This window comes from Salvelinus fontinalis, chromosome 3 (assembly GCF_029448725.1).
Source record: "Salvelinus fontinalis isolate EN_2023a chromosome 3, ASM2944872v1, whole genome shotgun sequence".
Taxonomy (NCBI): Eukaryota; Metazoa; Chordata; class Actinopteri; order Salmoniformes; family Salmonidae; genus Salvelinus; species Salvelinus fontinalis.
Genome location: NC_074667.1, coordinates 21833094 through 21850685, shown reverse-complemented (window position 1 = coordinate 21850685; position 17592 = coordinate 21833094). Strand labels below are relative to the sequence as shown.

General features: G+C 44.5%; 1 protein-coding gene across 8 annotated transcripts in view; it reads right to left on the bottom strand.

Moving 5' to 3' along the window:
* The window catches only part of LOC129840962 (plexin-B1-like), a 124577-nt gene that overhangs the window by 89681 nt on the left and 17304 nt on the right, over positions 1–17592 (bottom strand). For 4 of the 8 annotated variants that reach the window (XM_055909034.1, XM_055909058.1, XM_055909066.1 and 1 more), the window contains exon 2: positions 4836–4881. The exons of 2 other annotated variants lie outside the window; for them this stretch is intronic. The gene's annotated coding sequence lies outside the window, so the exon portion shown is untranslated. Of the gene's footprint in view, positions 1–4835; positions 4882–10177; positions 10264–17592 lie in introns of all 8 variants that reach the window. 2 more of the 8 variants (XM_055909042.1, XM_055909081.1) reach the window with 1 other exon arrangement.

Genomic DNA, 17592 nt, shown 5'->3' with positions numbered 1-17592 from the left:
TTTGTATGTGATGTGCTATTTAGTGTTGGTGTGCGACGGGTTTTGTACCCACTTTGTTATTTTGTACATTTTTGTTGTTTTAGAGTTTGGTCAGCATTTATTAAACAACTCCGTTTATACCAAGTTCGTTCTTCTGCGCCTGACTTCTCTGCCACCAACACGCACCCCTTACAACGCTACCATAACATAACACTCCCTCAATCAAAATGACACGCTACCATAACATCACTCCCCTCCCAGACAAATCTCAGTGAAAAAGTAGACAATGATAAGGCACATGCCCCATGGCCACAGGCTTGTGTGATTGAAGCACTGCTTAAAACGGTGCTCAAAATCATAGGCCTGGCTGAGTGCCGCTACCAGTATAATGGCCGTGCTGAGAGTCGAACTAATGGAGACAAAAAAGTTCCTCGGTGATAACCTGTGAGAGCGACCCGCCCGGACAAATGTCTGATTTAATGTGTCCAGAGCGTTTGGCTAACCAGGCAACGAGAAAGAGTAGAAGTGGAAAAGGGATTACTAAACCAAGAACAATATGTTGTTTTTTATCATAATGATACTTGTTGTTATAGAATACATGGATGGGAGAATACATGGGAGTTAAGGGAAAAAGGTCAGTGTTTCCCAATTGTTTCCTCAATGTTTGGCTTTTGTGGGGAAAAAGTTGAATAATGGGGTCAAGATGGGCAATAAAGAACATTTTTGGAATAAAACAGATATGGTTGCCATCAGATCCTCCTCTCCACCCTCTCCGAGTTGGGCATCTCCGGCGCGGCACACGCTTGGATTGCGTCCTACCTGACAGGTCGCTCCTACCAGGTGGCGTGGCGAGAATCTGTCTCCTCACCACGCGCTCTCACCACTGGTGTCCCCCAGGGCTCTGTTCTAGGCCCTCTCCTATTCTCGCTATACACCAAGTCACTTGGCTCTGTCATAACCTCACATGGTCTCTCCTATCATTGCTATGCAGACGACACACAATTAATCTTCTCCTTTCCCCCTTCTGATGACCAGGTGGCGAATCGCATCTCTGCATGTCTGGCAGACATATCAGTGTGGATGACGGATCACCACCTCAAGCTGAACCTCGGCAAGACGGAGCTGCTCTTCCTCCCGGGGAAGGACTGCCCGTTCCATGATCTCGCCATCACGGTTGACAACTCCATTGTGTCCTCCTCCCAGAGCGCTAAGAACCTTGGCGTGATCCTGGACAACACCCTGTCGTTCTCAACTAACATCAAGGCGGTGGCCCGTTCCTGTAGGTTCATGCTCTACAACATCCGCAGAGTACGACCCTGCCTCACACAGGAAGCGGCGCAGGTCCTAATCCAGGCACTTGTCATCTCCCGTCTGGATTACTGCAACTCGCTGTTGGCTGGGCTCCCTGCCTGTGCCATCAAACCCCTACAACTCATCCAGAACGCCGCAGCCCGTCTGGTGTTCAACCTTCCCAAGTTCTCTCACGTCACCCCGCTCCTCCGCTCTCTCCACTGGCTTCCAGTTGAAGCTCGCATCCGCTACAAGACCATGGTGCTTGCCTACGGAGCTGTGAGGGGAACGGCACCTCAGTACCTTCAGGCTCTGATCAGGCCCTACACCCAAACAAGGGCACTGCGTTCATCCACCTCTGGCCTGCTCGCCTCCCTACCACTGAGGAAGTACAGTTCCCGCTCAGCCCAGTCAAAACTGTTCGCTGCTCTGGCACCCCAATGGTGGAACAAACTCCCTCACGACGCCAGGACAGCGGAGTCAATCACCACCTTCCGGAGACACCTGAAACCCCACCTCTTCAAGGAATACCTAGGATAGGATAAAGCAATCCTTCTGCCCCCCCCCCCTTAAAAGATTTAGATGCACTATTGTAAAGTGGCTGTTCCACTGGATGTCATTAGGTGAATGCACCAATTTGTAAGTCGCTCTGGATAAGAGCGTCTGCTAAATGACTTAAATGTAAATGTAATGTAAATGTTTCTGTGTAATTCAAACAGCTGCTTTGCCACAAGGGGCATGTGGAGAGGTTAGGAGGCGCTAACAGCTTACACACGCTCGCACACTACAACCCTCTGGGTTCCACCACAACAGCCTCCTCCCACGCATCCGCCTTCAACCCTCCCTCTCTCACTCTCTCTCTGCACCTCCTCCCCTCCGCACCCCTTTTACCCACACGGGCCAGCCTGGGAAGAAAAAAAAATGTCCCTGATCCTATTTCACAATGTAATCAAAACACTTTGTGGGAGCTTGTCCTCATAGGATGGGGCCTGGCAAAATGGCAACTTGGGACAGGGTGGAATCAAGGAGGGGGATTCAAGAGGTGAGTTTACATAACCAAGTTCAGCATAGAAGGAAAATGTTTTATAATCCTTGGCTTGGCCAAAAAGGGCAATGGCGAGGAGGAGAATAAGAGAAGGGAAATATGAAAACAAACGGATAAAAGCTACTGAAGGAGGGCTCTTTGGTCCACAAAGCGACCAAAGCCGCTGGTTTAAATCGGGACCAGACGTGGACACTTTAAATAGCTGCTGAATGCGTTGGCATGCGGTTGGTGGAAGTGGACTTGTCACCAGTGGATAGGAAACGCCAATCCCAGCCACTGAGCGATTTGTATAATTCAGATGAATTAGAGGAAATGTCTCAAGTCATAACAGTTATTTATGTTGCCACAATGGGCACTGCCCGGTTTACAATTGGACTTTCTACCAAAATAACATCTGAAATCACATTCTGGCAGATCTGGGCACGATGTCTGCTTCCTAACGATGTAACGATTCACCGATAAACATTTGAACCTCTGATGCGTAAGATAGGACTGTGTCAGTCCGCAGGCCCCCAGACTGACTCAAATGTAGCATGCGTCGGTCAGAAAATCGATTCAAATGTTACAAAATCAGAGTCACATTTTTGTTGTTGTTGCTCATAGTACTTTCTTTCTACCTTCCCGAAACTGATGCGTCCTCCTTCAGGTGTCAAATTAAGCGTGTAACTGTGTTGACAGTCATTGATCTACAAGTAATTTTGCATGCTGAATAACCCCAGGCAATAGCAGTAGCTTAATCAAACTGTGCCCAGCCTTACATGCTGAACAACCCTACACACATATGCATGGCCCTTCAGCCATTCAAACGACTTGCGAGATACAGTATTAGGCTTTATTAGTTGAGTGACAGCCTATGTAATTTGCCAAGTTATTGTCATCTATGTGCTGTTGAAAATTGTGTTTTACCCGGAATAAAAGCAAGCTACCAGAGACAACTCTCATCTGGTTATACTAGGCTACCTGCTAAATGGGGCTAGCAATATATTTTATTTTGATTGTTCAGGTTCACCATCAGCAATAGTTTTGCTAGATTTGCTTTAAAAACAAATCAGTGTCTATGATCAGGGTAAAGTTGATCATTTCAAAACCAGGACCTCAATCACTTTGCGAGGCGCACTGCATGCACAAAGCAGCCGAAAAGAAACTCACTAAAAACATCCAAACTAATATTCGATTTTGGGAAGGAGGTGAAATCCAAAGTTGTGCTATTTATTGGCTATGCCATAGCTAATTTGTAGATGATAAATATTGATACTAGCTCAAACACTACATCTGCAAAAGTCAGTGGGTGAAGCTGATTTCAGAAGTGGGGGGACAAAACATACTACATTGCCCCCCTAATCTGACAGAGGTAGTGGGGTGGTAGATGCCTAGTCACCTTTGTGACTGAGATCAGACCCCTACATAATACATACACATACATAATTTACACAGAAACACAAGTTAGGTCAGACAGATCAAGCTCAGAGGCCCAGCTCGTGAGCTCCATCAGCAGAATGGAAAATGAATGTGTTTGTGCAACAAAATGTAAAAGTATTGGGACAAGTTATCTTATGTGTAGTTAAGTATTTGGTTCCATATTCATAGCACACAATGACTACATCAAGCTTGTGACTCTACACATTTGTTGGATGCATTTGCTCTTTGTTTTTGGGTTGTGTTTCATATTCATTTTGTGTGCCCAATAGACCTTAAATGGTAAATAATATGTCATTTTGGAGTCACTTTTTTTGTAAATAAGAATAGAATATGTTTCTAAACACTTCTACATTAATGTGGATGCTACCATGATTACGGATGGTCCTGCATGAATTGTGAATAATGAGTGAGAAAGTTAAGACACACAAATATCATACCCCCAAGACATGCTAAGCTCTCAACACTACTATAACAGAGGAGGTTAGCATTATTATTTAAAAAACATTTTTTTTGGGGGGGGTGGTGATATTTGTGCGTTTGAATCTTTGTCGCACATCCTTATTCACAAAATAATCTAAAACAAAACCAAAACAAACAGCAAATGCACCCAACAAATTTGTAGTCAAAGCTTGATGTAGTCATTGTGTGCTATGAATATGGAACCAAATACTTAACTACACATAAGATAACTTGTCCCAATACTTTTTCTACCTTAAAAAGGGGGGACTATATATAAAAAGTGCTGAAATTTAGCGGTTCACCCGATATTGATAAAAAATACCCTCAAATCAAAAGTTGACCGTCTGCACCTCATGGTCATCCTTTGATTTGAAATCCAAACTTTCGAAGTATAAAGACAAAAATAAGAGAAAAAATGCTTCACTGTCCCAATAATCAGAGGACACTGTACATACAGTTTATAAGATTGAAAATAACTGCAAATAGAGAAATGGTAGAGGAGGACAAGGCGGCCATGTTTTACTGTGTGAACATGCCCTTCCAATCCCACAGTATTCCTTCCTGTCAGTCCATGCATCCGAAACAGACAGAGCCTTAGGGCTCGTCCCTGTAGAATTACAAGTTCTACTGTTCCTTCACTTACATTCCAAACGTGCCGGAATTACACTTCCTGGATCCCCATTGTGTACCTGTTCAAAACAAAAGGATGGAGAAGAGAGGAGATTAGTTCAAACCAAAAAGACTGTTGATGATTAAAACATGAAAATGTTGTTCAGGTCAACACTACCTATGCGTGGTTAAGCATAATAAGAAAAACATTTCATTTAGCTAGTAGCAAGCAAAATGACTTGCTACAAGGCTACAGCATATCCCATCATGCATTCATCATTATCATATTGCTAAAAAGGCTAAAAGAGGAATTACTTGAATGCTACTACATATGGAATTAAAGTGCATTCGTAAAGTATTCAGACCCCTTGACTTTCTCCACATTTTGTTACGTTACAGCCTCATTCTAAACTTGATTAAACTGCCCCCCCCCCCCCCATCAGTCTATACACAACACCCCATAATGACAAAGCAAAAAGGTTTGTAGAATTTTTTGAAAAAGTATAAAAAAATGAAATATGAGATTTACATAAGGACCCTTTACTCAGTACTTTGTTGAAGCACCTTTGGTAGTGATTACAGCATCGAGTCTTCTTGGGTATGACACTAAAAGCTTGGCCCACCTGTATTTGGGGAGTTTCTCCCATTCTGCTCTGCATATCCCCTCAGCTCTGTCAGGTTGGATAGGGTGGGTTGCTGCACAGCTATTTTCAGGTCTCTCCAGAGATGTTTGACTGGATTTAAGTCTGGGCTCTGGCAGGTCCACTCAAGGACATTGAGACTTGTCCCAAAGCCACTCCTGAGTTGTCTTGGCTGTGAGCTTAGGGTCGTTGTCCTGTTGGAAGGTGAACATTCGCCTTAGTCTGAGGTCCTGAGCACTCTGGAGCAGGTTTTCATCAAGGATCTCTGTACTTTGCTCTGTCCATCTTTGCCATGATCCTGCCTAGTCTCCCAGTCCCTGCCACTGAAAAACATCCCCTGAGCATGATGCTGCCACCACCATGCTTCACCGTAGGGATGGTGCCAGGTTTCTTCCAGACATGACGCTTGGCTTTCAGGCCAAAGAGTTCAATCTTGGTTTCATCAGACCAGAGAATCTCGTTTCTCATGGTCTGAGAGTCTTTAGGTGCCTTTTGGCAAACTCCAAGCGGGCTATCATGTGCCTTTTACTGAGGAGTGGCTTCCGTCTGGCCACTCTACCATAAAGGCCTGATTGGTGGAGTGCTGCAGAGATGGTTGTCCTTCTGGAAGGTTCTCCCATCTCCACAGAGTGACCATCGGGTTCTTGGTCACCTCTCTGACCTTCTCTCCCGATTGCTAAGTTTGGCCGGACAGACAGTTCTAGGAAGTCTTGGTGGTTCCAAACTTTTTCCAAACCATAAAAAAAAAAAAAATGGAGGCCACTGTGTTCTTGGGATCCTCCAATGCTGCAGACATTTTTTGGAGCTCTACAGACAATTGGTTTTGCTCTGACATGCACTGTCAACTGTGGGACCTTATATAGACAGGTGTGTGCCTTTCCAAATCATGTTCAATTAATTTAATTTACCACAGGTAAACTCCAAGTTGTAGAAACATCTCAAGACTGATCAATGGAAACATCGTGCACCTGAGCTCAATTGAGTCTCATAGCAAAGGGCCTGAATACTTATTTACATAAGGTATGTTTTAGTTTTTTATAGATTTGTAAACATTTATAAAAACCTGTTGTTTTCGCTTTGTCAATATGGTGTATTGTGTGTAGATTAGAGGATTTTTATTTCTTTAATCTATTTTGGAATAAGGCTGTAATTTAACTAAATGTGGAGAAGGTTAAGGGATCAGAATTCTTTCCGAAATATTATTTTCTGCTGGCTGGACCTAAACCTGTTAAATGTTTGGCTTGAATGATACATCATCCTGCTGCCTAGGTGAAGCCTACACAAATAGGGCAAGGCAGCCTTTGTCGTCGATGACAACAAAAGCCATGCTGAACACAGAAGAGCAGAGCGTAACAAAAGGTATACAACTGACAACCACAGAGGAGAGGTCTGGCGGAACGTGAAATATGGCACATTGTAGTGCTTTTAAAAAGACTCACACATGTCCTTGATCAGAGAATGATTGGGAATATTGAGTTATAACCAGGTCAGTTACCAGTTAGGAACGAGTCTACACATTAAGTTATCAACCAAACAAAACAGACGGAGTAGACCAGAGTGAAGCTCACTAGTTTCAAACAGACTATCACTTAACTACACAACGTTGTGATTTCGCGACGCCAAACAAAAGTGGATCAAAGAAGACTAACCAGACTAAACAACTTCAGAAGTCCGGTTTCCCAGACCCAGATGAATCTTATTCCCGGAACAAATAAAATTACTTGCAATCACATTGTGGACTTCATTCATTCATCTTAGATACTTGTAAGGAATATTAATTCACTTCTCCTACCCAGGAGTTCAAAATGACAGCCATTGTCAAGGAATGCTGCCTGTATACCGGGCCAACATTTGGTCAAACCTGGGGACAATCTCCAGAAATCCCTCCAGGTTGTAAAAAGAGAAAGTGGTAAGTAAACTACACTGCTCAAAAACATAAAGGGAACACTTAAACAACACAATGTAAGTCCAAGTCAATCACACTTCTGTGAAATCAAACTGTCCACTTAGGAAGCAACACTGATTGACAATAAATGTCACATGCTGTTGTGCAAATGGAATAGACAAAAGGTGGAAATTATAGGCAATTAGCAAGACACCCCCCAAAACAGGAGTGATTCTGCAGGTGGTGTCCACAGACCACTTCTCAGTTCCTATGCTTCCTGGCTGATGTTTTGGTCACTTTTGAATGCTGGCGGTGCTCTCACTCTAGTGGTAGCATGAGACGGAGTCTACAACCCACACAAGTGGCTCAGGTAGTGCAGTTCATCCAGGATGGCACATCAATGCGAACTGTGGCAAAAAGGTTTGCTGTGTCTGTCAGCGTAGTGTCCAGAGCATGCAGGCCCTACCAGGAGACAGGCCAGTACATCAGGAGACGTGGAGGAGGCCGTAGGAGGGCAACAACCCAGCAGCAGGACCGCTACCTCAGCCTTTGTGCAAGGAGGTGCACTGCCAGCGCCCTGCAAAATGACCTCCAGCAGGCCACAAATGTGCATGTGTCTGCTCAAACGGTCAGAAACAGACTCCATGAGGGTGGTATGAGGGCCCAACGTCCACAGGTGGGGGTTGTGCTTACAGCCCAAAACCGTGCAGGACGTTTGGCATTTGCCAGAGAACACCAAGATTGGCAAATTCGCCACTGGCGCCCTGTGCTCTTCACAGATGAAAGCAGGTTCACACTGAGCACATGAGCACGTGTGACAGACGTGACAGAGTCTGGAGACGCCGTGGAGAACGTTCTGCTGCCTGCAACATCCTCCAGCATGACCGGTTTGGCGATAGGTCAGTCATGGTGTCGGGTGGTATTTCTTTGTGGGGCCGCACAGCCCTCCATGTGCTCGCCAGAGGTAGCCTGACTGCCATTAGGTACCGAGATGAGATCCTCAGACCCCTTGTGAGACCATATGCTGACACATGCACTTTTGTGGCCTGCTGGAGGTCATTTTGCAGGGCTCTGGCAGTGCACCTCCTTGCACTAAGGCGGAGGTACTGGTCCTGCTGCTGGGTTGTTGCCCTCCTACGGCCTCCTCCACGTCTCCTGATGTACTGGTCTGTCTCCTGGTAGCGCCTGCATGCTCTGGACACTACGCTGACAGACACAGCAAACCTTCTTGCCACAGCTCGCATTGATGTGCCATCCTGGATGAGCTGCACTACCTGAGCCACTTGTGTGGGTTGTAGACTCCGTCTCATGCTACCACTAGAGTGAGAGCACCGCCAGCATTCAAAAGTGACCAAAACATCAGCCAGGAAGCATAGGAACGAGAAGTGGTCTGTAGTCACCACCTGCAGAATCACTCCTGTTTTGGGGGGTGTCTTGCTAATTGCCTATAATTTCCACCTTTTGTCTATTCCATTTGCACAACAGCATGTGAAATTTATTGTCAATCAGTGTTGCTTCCTAAGTGGACAGTTTGATTTCACAGAAGTGTGATTGATTTGGAGTTACATTGTGTTTTTTAAGTGTTCCCTTTATTTTTTTGAGCAGTGTATATGTTTCTGCCCAGAGGTCTGCACTGCAGTAGCATCTGCTGTCTTACAATTCTCATTGCCACGATGACGCTTTTAAAACTCAGGAAACCCTGTGGCCTTCCGTCAGCTGAGCTCCGGCTCATTTATGGAACTTCTCATTCCTGGAACTTCCCATTCCGGGATCTGTCAGGTCTTGTTTTGCGACGCTTCCCCTCAGGTGAGGCAAGCACAAACGGAGTCGCTCAGTCATATAATGGGTTCATTTAATCACTGACCTACACTATGACAGCTAGGGCCTGGGCCGACATCTAAATGAAGACAAATGGAGAAACCTTGGGTACATATTGGATGTTCTTTGGTTGGTGTTTTTTTTTTGGGGGGGGGGGGGGTTCTTCATGCGATTCGTTGGAGACTGAGCTGGGAAATAGTCATTTAAGATCTTGTTTGCTTTCTATATAGGACTTCCCAATCAAGGATTAGTAACACAATAGTTCCTCAGGTTGAGCATATAGTCTATAAACAACCTTACCAGAAAGAGTAAGAGTGTGAGCCTTAATTATAGATCTACACAGTGCACATATTGACTACCTCTGACAGGTAGGAAATGGTTTGTTGTAGAATTGGACCTATTAAGCTAGATAGAATTGCGTAAAGGCAGTTGTAAAACACCACAACACACTTTAATGTCAAGCTTAATGGGTCCCATTGTGGCCATGAAATGAACTGGACCCATTTCCACAAGACTTCCCAGCGTTTGAGACTGTACAGTGACTCAACTAGTGACAAGGCGTGTTTCACTCACCCCTGCCAAAATTGGGGGTCACCAGCCTTAAACAGAGGGGTAATTGTACCCTTACACACACACTCTGGGGGTTGACATCACACTCATTGTACTGAAAGCCCTCTCAAACATGGCCGGGACTTCAAATAAACAAGGCTTTTTTTTAACCGGGCCGAATAGGGATGACTCGAAGTAAATCAGGTCAGACATACAGAGAAAATAAAATATTACTGCCACCACACAGCACTTCAGAAAACTAGTTGGTCGTAAACAGCTTGGGGGGAAAAGTGGTTTCTTCATAGCAGCTTGGAACCTTCAATATAAAAGGCTGCTGTAAGTAAATGGGACTTCAAAAGAGAACATTCTAAATGTATTTTCTATAATCATTAGCAAACTCAATAAAGTACTGAAAATGAGCATACAATGTGTTGATTATATGAATCATGAGATGTGGTATAAATCGCAACGGTTTTCACGTACCAGCTATTTGCACACACTCTACCAGCTTCTCTATTCTTCCTCTGGCGGGGTTGGAACACACACATATTCCCCTAGCACATCAAAACCTGAGGGGAAATAGCACAACGTCATCAAAACCAACAATGCCACCATTTCTTGTGTGGTTAAGCTGTTGCTCTTAAACCTCCAATGACAGTGTTTCTTTGGCCACAGTGGGGCTATAATTAATTACAAAAAAAATATACTGTTAGTTTTTTCCTCTCAAGCAGAAGATAAAAGGGTCCCAAATATAACTCCACGGCATCCTGTCCAAAAGGGCTTGTCCTCTCCAGCCACTTGGCATGCGGCTGATGCTATCCTAATTGCTTCCTTCCCGAACTAACAATATGTTATCGCCTCCCCAAACTCCACAAAGGTTATGCCAACGCAGTCACAGTCCACCAAACAAACATAACAAAAGGACCATTGAGGATTCAGTGAAGGCCATTGAGGCTTCAGTTTATTAAATGAGAGTACACTATATAGCATCGTGGGTGAGTCAGGGAGGCCCACGGGCAATTAGTGGAGGCTACTTGACTTCATCAGAAAGATATGAGAATTCTCATTGGCCATGATTCTGTAGCCATGCGAAGCTCTAACCAGGATGACTCACGTTACTACATAATGAGAAACTGGGAGAGAATGGGCTTCTCCACTTACTTTGATGAGATCGGGGATGAATGCGTTTCTGTGATAGAACACAATTCAACTCAATGAATGCTTAAACGAATGCTCTCAGTCAAAATGACAACCATTAGCCTATATTTGTGTGCCTACTTCTTTTAAGTTTCCTTTGCACATCTGTAATGGCATGCACTGGGAGTAAGCTGACCATTTGAATCTGACAGTGACACATGGTATGCGTGTGCAAAATCTCCAATTCACATTAGCATGCTTCCATGTTCAGTAAGTAGAAAAGAAGATGCATTATTGTGCAGTCTGCATGCATTTGGCCTGCTGCACACACACACACTCACTGCCCCATTTATCAGTTGGGTCTCATATGCCTCCTTTCATTACCAATGCTTTTCTAACTTCCCGGGGGAAGAGGTCAACGTCCTTCTGCCTGTCCCACCCCCACCCCTCAGACATCACCAGAGGTCAGAGTTAACAACTGAGCGAGAGCCAATCCAGAATCAAATCTAATTTGGAGGAGCTTAAAACAGAGAGTGTTGTTCATGCGGTTTTGTCAGGGCAGGCGGTGGCTTTTCCGGCCTACAACCAACCACTGAATTTTGGACAACACATTGACCTTTCTCCAGTGGCCTGACCATGGTCCACTTCTTCTTCTCCGCAAAATAGGGTGAATCAGTTCTGACGATATTGCAAGTTTAGTTTGGTCTTTCTAGCATGACAATCTAGTGACTAGTACGTCAAAATAGTAATGATGACCGGGGGCAGAGGAACTTGTCTTACTCTGAACAAGCAGAGTCGGTTAAAGTGGCAAAATCTCTTCCGAATTAAGAGTGAGAATAATGTCCTCTGGATTTCCTGTGGATTTGGGAGTGATAGGTTTTTCCTGGCACTTCCTGACTTTGAGAAGCATTTGTTACTTTGCGTCATAGTTATTTTTTTTAATCATTTTTCACACTGGCCAGCTTGGTTTGACCAGAGATCCCGAGGAAGGAAGCAAGCTTGACTCTTGTCAGTAAGCAACTCATTCAACACAACCTTACTTTTATGGGCCAAGAAATACAAGACAGTCACAGACTCTAGAAATTGCCTCGTCATAATTTTCACTGCGCTCATTTCCCTACCACAGAGTTATCCTACACTGGCAAAGCTATTCCCTTTTCCAAACCTTTCATCTCAATACGAACTAACGGATTGGCACAAACAAGTAGGCCAAGGATCTCATAGGGCCAAGATCAGTGAGTTAATTGAAAAAGGACATTTCCACTTGATTTAACAAACATAAACAGGGGAGCGGAGATCCATGGGAAGATTGAGCTCCTGCCTTTGAGATGGTTGTTCACTTCTGCGGCCATAAAATGCTGCAATAAGCTGCTTTTCAAGTCAAATCGTAATCATTTGAAGAACTGCTACGACAAAGTCTGTCTGACCTGTGACTGTTTCTAGCAGCAACAGCATCCACCAAGTAGGTAGAGAAATAGGCTTTTTGAAATACATTTTGATGAGAGGGTGCAGTTGATCTGATGAAAACCATTTCCTCAAGCTTGAGGTTAAGATTAGCAATTTTTCCATTATGAGTCAGAAGAGAAATCAAAAGAGCCATCGCTCAAGTCGGTGAGACTAGTAGTAACGTGAGAATCCTAGTAATAAGTCTCAAATGAGTTACGGATGGTCGATGGACTTCTGCTATCTAGGACATGCGGTTGTGGGACTCTCAAAACAATTTGTTGAACGCAGTCGATAGGAAGCGGATTGACTGTTGAAACTTTATTTTAAATGGGGAGAGGTTCAGGGTCATCGACCAAATAGCACTTCGATTATTGGTTACCGTTCATATGCATTGATAATTGACTACTGTTGAGTCTTCACCTTCAGTTATAAAAAAAACAATTGCAGGTCTATTTTCTTTTTACCAACAAAGTCAACAACAAAGCCCACATCAATGGTAAATACAATATCACCAATGAGGCCTTCTCAGAACATTCAGTGTTCAGATTAAGATTCAATAACATGCAAATGTGGAAGCGTTCTGTCTTGTTGATAAAGTTCAGCAACAACCAGCCCTCGGAGTACAAAAGAGATACATTTGACTTTCTGGCTCCAACAGATAGTTGTGTACATAGAGTTTGAGACCCATACATTCACGGGCAGCAAAATAAAAAATACCAAATTGTATCGCTGTCCCCGGAGAGCTGTGTGCACAACTCACTGCTTTTGGGGTTAGCCACTAAATATGTGGAATGTGCTCGGCCCAAACTGTCAATGTCTGTGCTTGGAAAGTTAAAAAAAAGAAAACGGAAGAATAGGCATGGGTTCTTTCTTTTGCTTATGTTTTCCACTCACCCTGTATAGTTGCATAGGACACACACACACAGCAAAAAAAGAAAATGTCCCTTTTTCAGGACCCTGTCTTTCAAAGATAATTTGTAAAAACGGTTTACCATGCTTGTTCGATGAACCATAAACAATTACTGATCATGCACCTGTGGAACGATCGTTGAGACACTAACAGCTTACAGACGGTAGGCAATTAAGGTCACAGGTATGAAAACTTAGGCCTCTTTAGTGCCTCTTTAGACTCTGAAATACACCAAAAGAAAGATGCCCAGGGTCCCTGCTCATCTGCATGAGTGTGCCTTAGGCATGATGCAAGGAGGCATGAGGACTGCAGATGTGCCCAGGGAAATAAATTGCAATGTACGTGTGTGGGATGCCTAAGACAGCGCTACAGGGAGACAGGACAGACAGCTGATCGTCCTCGCAGTGGTAGACCACGTCTAACAACACCTGCACAGGATCGGTACATCCGAACAGCACACCTGCGGGACAGGTACAGGATTCCAACAACTGCCCGAGTTACACCAGGAACGCACAATCCCTTCATCAGTGCTCAGACTGTCCGCAATAGGCTGAGAGAGGCTGGACTGAGGGCTTGTAGGCCTGTTGTAAGTCACCGGAAATCACAGAAAACAATGTCGCCTATGGGCAGAAACCCACCGTTGTTGCACCAGACAGGACTGGCAAAAAGTGCTCTTCACTGACGAGTCACGGTTTTGTTTCACCAGGGGTGGTGGTCGGATTCGCGTTATTTGTTGAAGGAATGAGCGTTACACCGAGGCCTGTACTCTGGAGCAGGATCGATTTGGAGGTGGAGGGTCCGTCATGGTCTGGGGTGGTGTGTCACAGCATCATCGGACTGAGCTTGTTGTCATTGCAGGCAATCTCAACGTTGTGCGTTACAGGGAAGACATCCTCCTCCCTCATGTGGTACCCTTCCTGCAGGCTCATCCCTCCAGCATGACAATTCCACCAGCTATACTGCTCATTCTGTGCGTGATTTCCTGCAAGACAGGAATGTCAGTGTTCTGCCATGGCCAGCAAAGAGCCCGGATCTCAATCGCATTGAGCAAGTCTGGGACCTGTTGGATCGGAGTGTGAGAGCTAGGGTCATTCGCCACATAAATGTCCGGGAACTTGGTGGAAGAAAGAGGTAACATCTTACAGCAAGAACTGGCAAATATGGTGCAGTCCATGAGGAGGAGATGCACTGCAGTACTTAACGCAGCTGGTGGCCACACCAGATACTGACTTACTTTTGATTTTGACCCCCCCTTTGTTCAGGGACACATTATTCCATTTCTATTAGTCACGTCTGTGGAACTTGTTCAGTTTATGTCTTAGTTGATGAATCTTGTTATGTTCATACAAATATTTACGCTTTAAGTTTGCTGAAAATGATGCAGTTGACAGTGAGGACGTTTCTTTTTTTGGTAATATATATTATATGACACATATATACACACACACACACACACGTGGAACACGTCGATGAAATGTCATAGACCAAAATCTTGTCTGTTAAAACGCTGTGATTTTGCAAGACCTGCATTGAGTGTGTGCGTGTGTGACGTCTGCGGGTCCTGACACAGTCTCTCTGTTACCAGAATTCCCTCCAGCTGGATCTCATTATGCCAGCTGCGCTGCACACATCCGATTCTGATCCAATGTGCTGTGCGTGTGGCCCCGTCTAGGCATATATAATACAGGGAATAAATAATTCAACCTTCATAGAAAAGAGAGCTTCAGGGCGAGTTGGATTTAACTGCTAGCTATAATAATTAATTCACTCTATTTCTGCTAGCATAGTAACTCTGGCATGTAAGTAAAGTAAAACTACCAATACACCATGTTTCCCTGTGAACATGACCAAAACCAATTACAACACATTCTCAGAATGAATCCATCTGATACACAGTTTAGACCAGAGAAGTAACTCTGAAGTCATACTGACTGGGTCCCAGAGAGCGACACCTACAGTAAGTAACTTAGGACCGTAGTTTAAAGTGTTGTTAGTTTAAAGTTTAAAGAGAAACTCACATTTTTTGCATAAATCATGCAGTGATGAGCATTTTAATAGGATTTGGTCCCTAGTGCTTGTGTAAGAGTTTTGTTTTCATTAGCTGGGAAGCTATGGCACAAACGAATCACACTAACGAAGATAACACACTTCGTCATGGTTTACAAACGCTTTCCAGCCATCAGTCATTGTACCAAAACATAACCAACATGACAAGACAGTGGTGGCTGGGTGACGAACCATGACTATTTGCAGGTGGTCCACCTAAGAAAAGTGAAAACAGTAGAGTCCCTCCCCCTTCATTCTGTCAAGTTGAGCTGGTCCACTGGAAACAATGCCACACCTCCTTCAACCTTCCAATTCAAACCCTTTGCTAAAGAACACAAAACACTTACATTAAAACAAAGTGTGTTCAACAATTTTTTTTAAACAAAAAATTGACAGGCAGAGGGTTATATGCCGTACCCATCTTCCCCAGGGAGGTCGGTTTTTGTCGACGGGATCTGTGAATACCTTCTGGCCTTGGAATTGCCTGGCCTGGCCTGTTGACGTTTTTATGGAGGGAATGTTATTGGCCACTGCCTGAGATTGTCTCCAGCTGAGCAATGGCAGCTATCTGCCAATAGAACTGAGGGGACTGAGGAGACAGCCGAGCCACCACACAACAACAAAGCCACTGACTTATCAGTAGCTTCCCACAGGTTGGCCCAGCAAGCGCAGACACCTCCAGCTATTCTATGCCAATGTCCTGACTCGAGAATAGAGTACAATAGAGAAAAACAAACAGAATATGAGGAAGAGAAGAGGAAAGGGGGATAGAGACAGGAGGGTTGGTACTCGGGACAGGGAGATAAGGTAGGAAGGTTCAAGGTTAGTAGGCTACTTGCTATGTCAGGCAGTAGGCCTAAATTTAAGTATCTAAAACTTTAGTGTAGCAGACAGTAAATTTACTTGTTCTGGACAATTTAGAACTTGAGCAACCGACTGGCATTTTACGCCCTTCACACCCATTTAACGCGTAGAGATTTAGTTTAAGCGGTTGTGTGATCCATAGTCGATATTGTTTTACTATCGTACAGTAGAATAAGAGTGTTGTGGCCAGTCCAATAAAAAAGCAACCCACACACTTTGACACAAAACCACTGTGGGGGGGGGGTTGCCTCCTCCAACCCACCCCCTCCAGGTCTCTCCATAACCCCGGTCATTTTGACTCCAGAGTGGAGCAGCTGTCTAAGGCACAGTGCTAGAGGCGTCACTACAGACCCAGGTTGGATCCCGGGCTATATCACAAACAGCCGTGATCGGGAGACACATAGGGTGGTGCACAATTGGCCCAGCGCTGTCCGGGTTAGGGGAGGGTTTGGACCTCATTGTAAAATAAGAATTTGTTCTTAAAATAGACTTGGCTAGTTACATAAAAAATAAAAATGTCGAAACAGAGGCCTAGTTCACCCCTCCTAGATCAGGCCATTGGGGTGGAGCAGGCGGTTGGAAACGCCTACTGTGCTCTCGGTAAGCAGAAAAAAAACTTAAGCCCTCCATTAACAACATATAGAGAGTTATTTATGAAGCTGCCTGCAGGTTCTGCTGTGGTGTAGTGGACATACAGGGCCGTAGTCTGCTGTTAGCCATGCATGCCAAGTTAGCTAACAAATTACAACCAACACACGTCGAACCCTACCCCGCCACACACACACACAGTTCAGCGTATACGCAAGAGGCCCTTGCCGATTGAGGGTTATGAACACACATTTGTTTTCGAATTGAGAGAAACGTTTGACGAAGATCTGTCGCTACAATACATAGTGTAAGCCGATAGGTGACATCTCCAGAGGTATCAGAGATAGGCCAGGCTTAGATTATGGTGTGGTTTAAAAGGGAGTGGGACACAAGTTTCCAGAGACATGATACAGTGTGACACAGGTGAAATGTTCCCTAATCCAAAACAATCACAAGAGATGAAGGACTCATTGTTACTCTACAAATATTGTCGGCTCTCAGCTCTATGCCTCAGGTAGCCTAGTGGTGCGGCGACAGGTAGCCTAGTGGTTAGAGCCTTGGGCCAGTAACCGAAAGGTTGCTGGATCGAATCCCTGAGCTGACAAGGTAAGAAAATGTTGTTCTGCCCCTGATCAAGGCAGTTAACCCACTGTTCCCCGGTAGGCCGTCACTGTAAATAAGAATTTGTTCTTAACTGACTTGCCTAGTTAAATAAAAGGTTAAAAAAATAAAATAGGCCTATAGTTAAATTTGTTTGTCTACCAGAGAAACCTTGAAAGCTGTTCAAATACATTGAGAAACAATGTTGCATACCATATTTTAAAAACACGAAATCCTTTATTTTACAACTGTAGTAACCTAAAAGCCTTAATATTCTCTCTCTTACGGCTCTGACAGTAATTTTGGA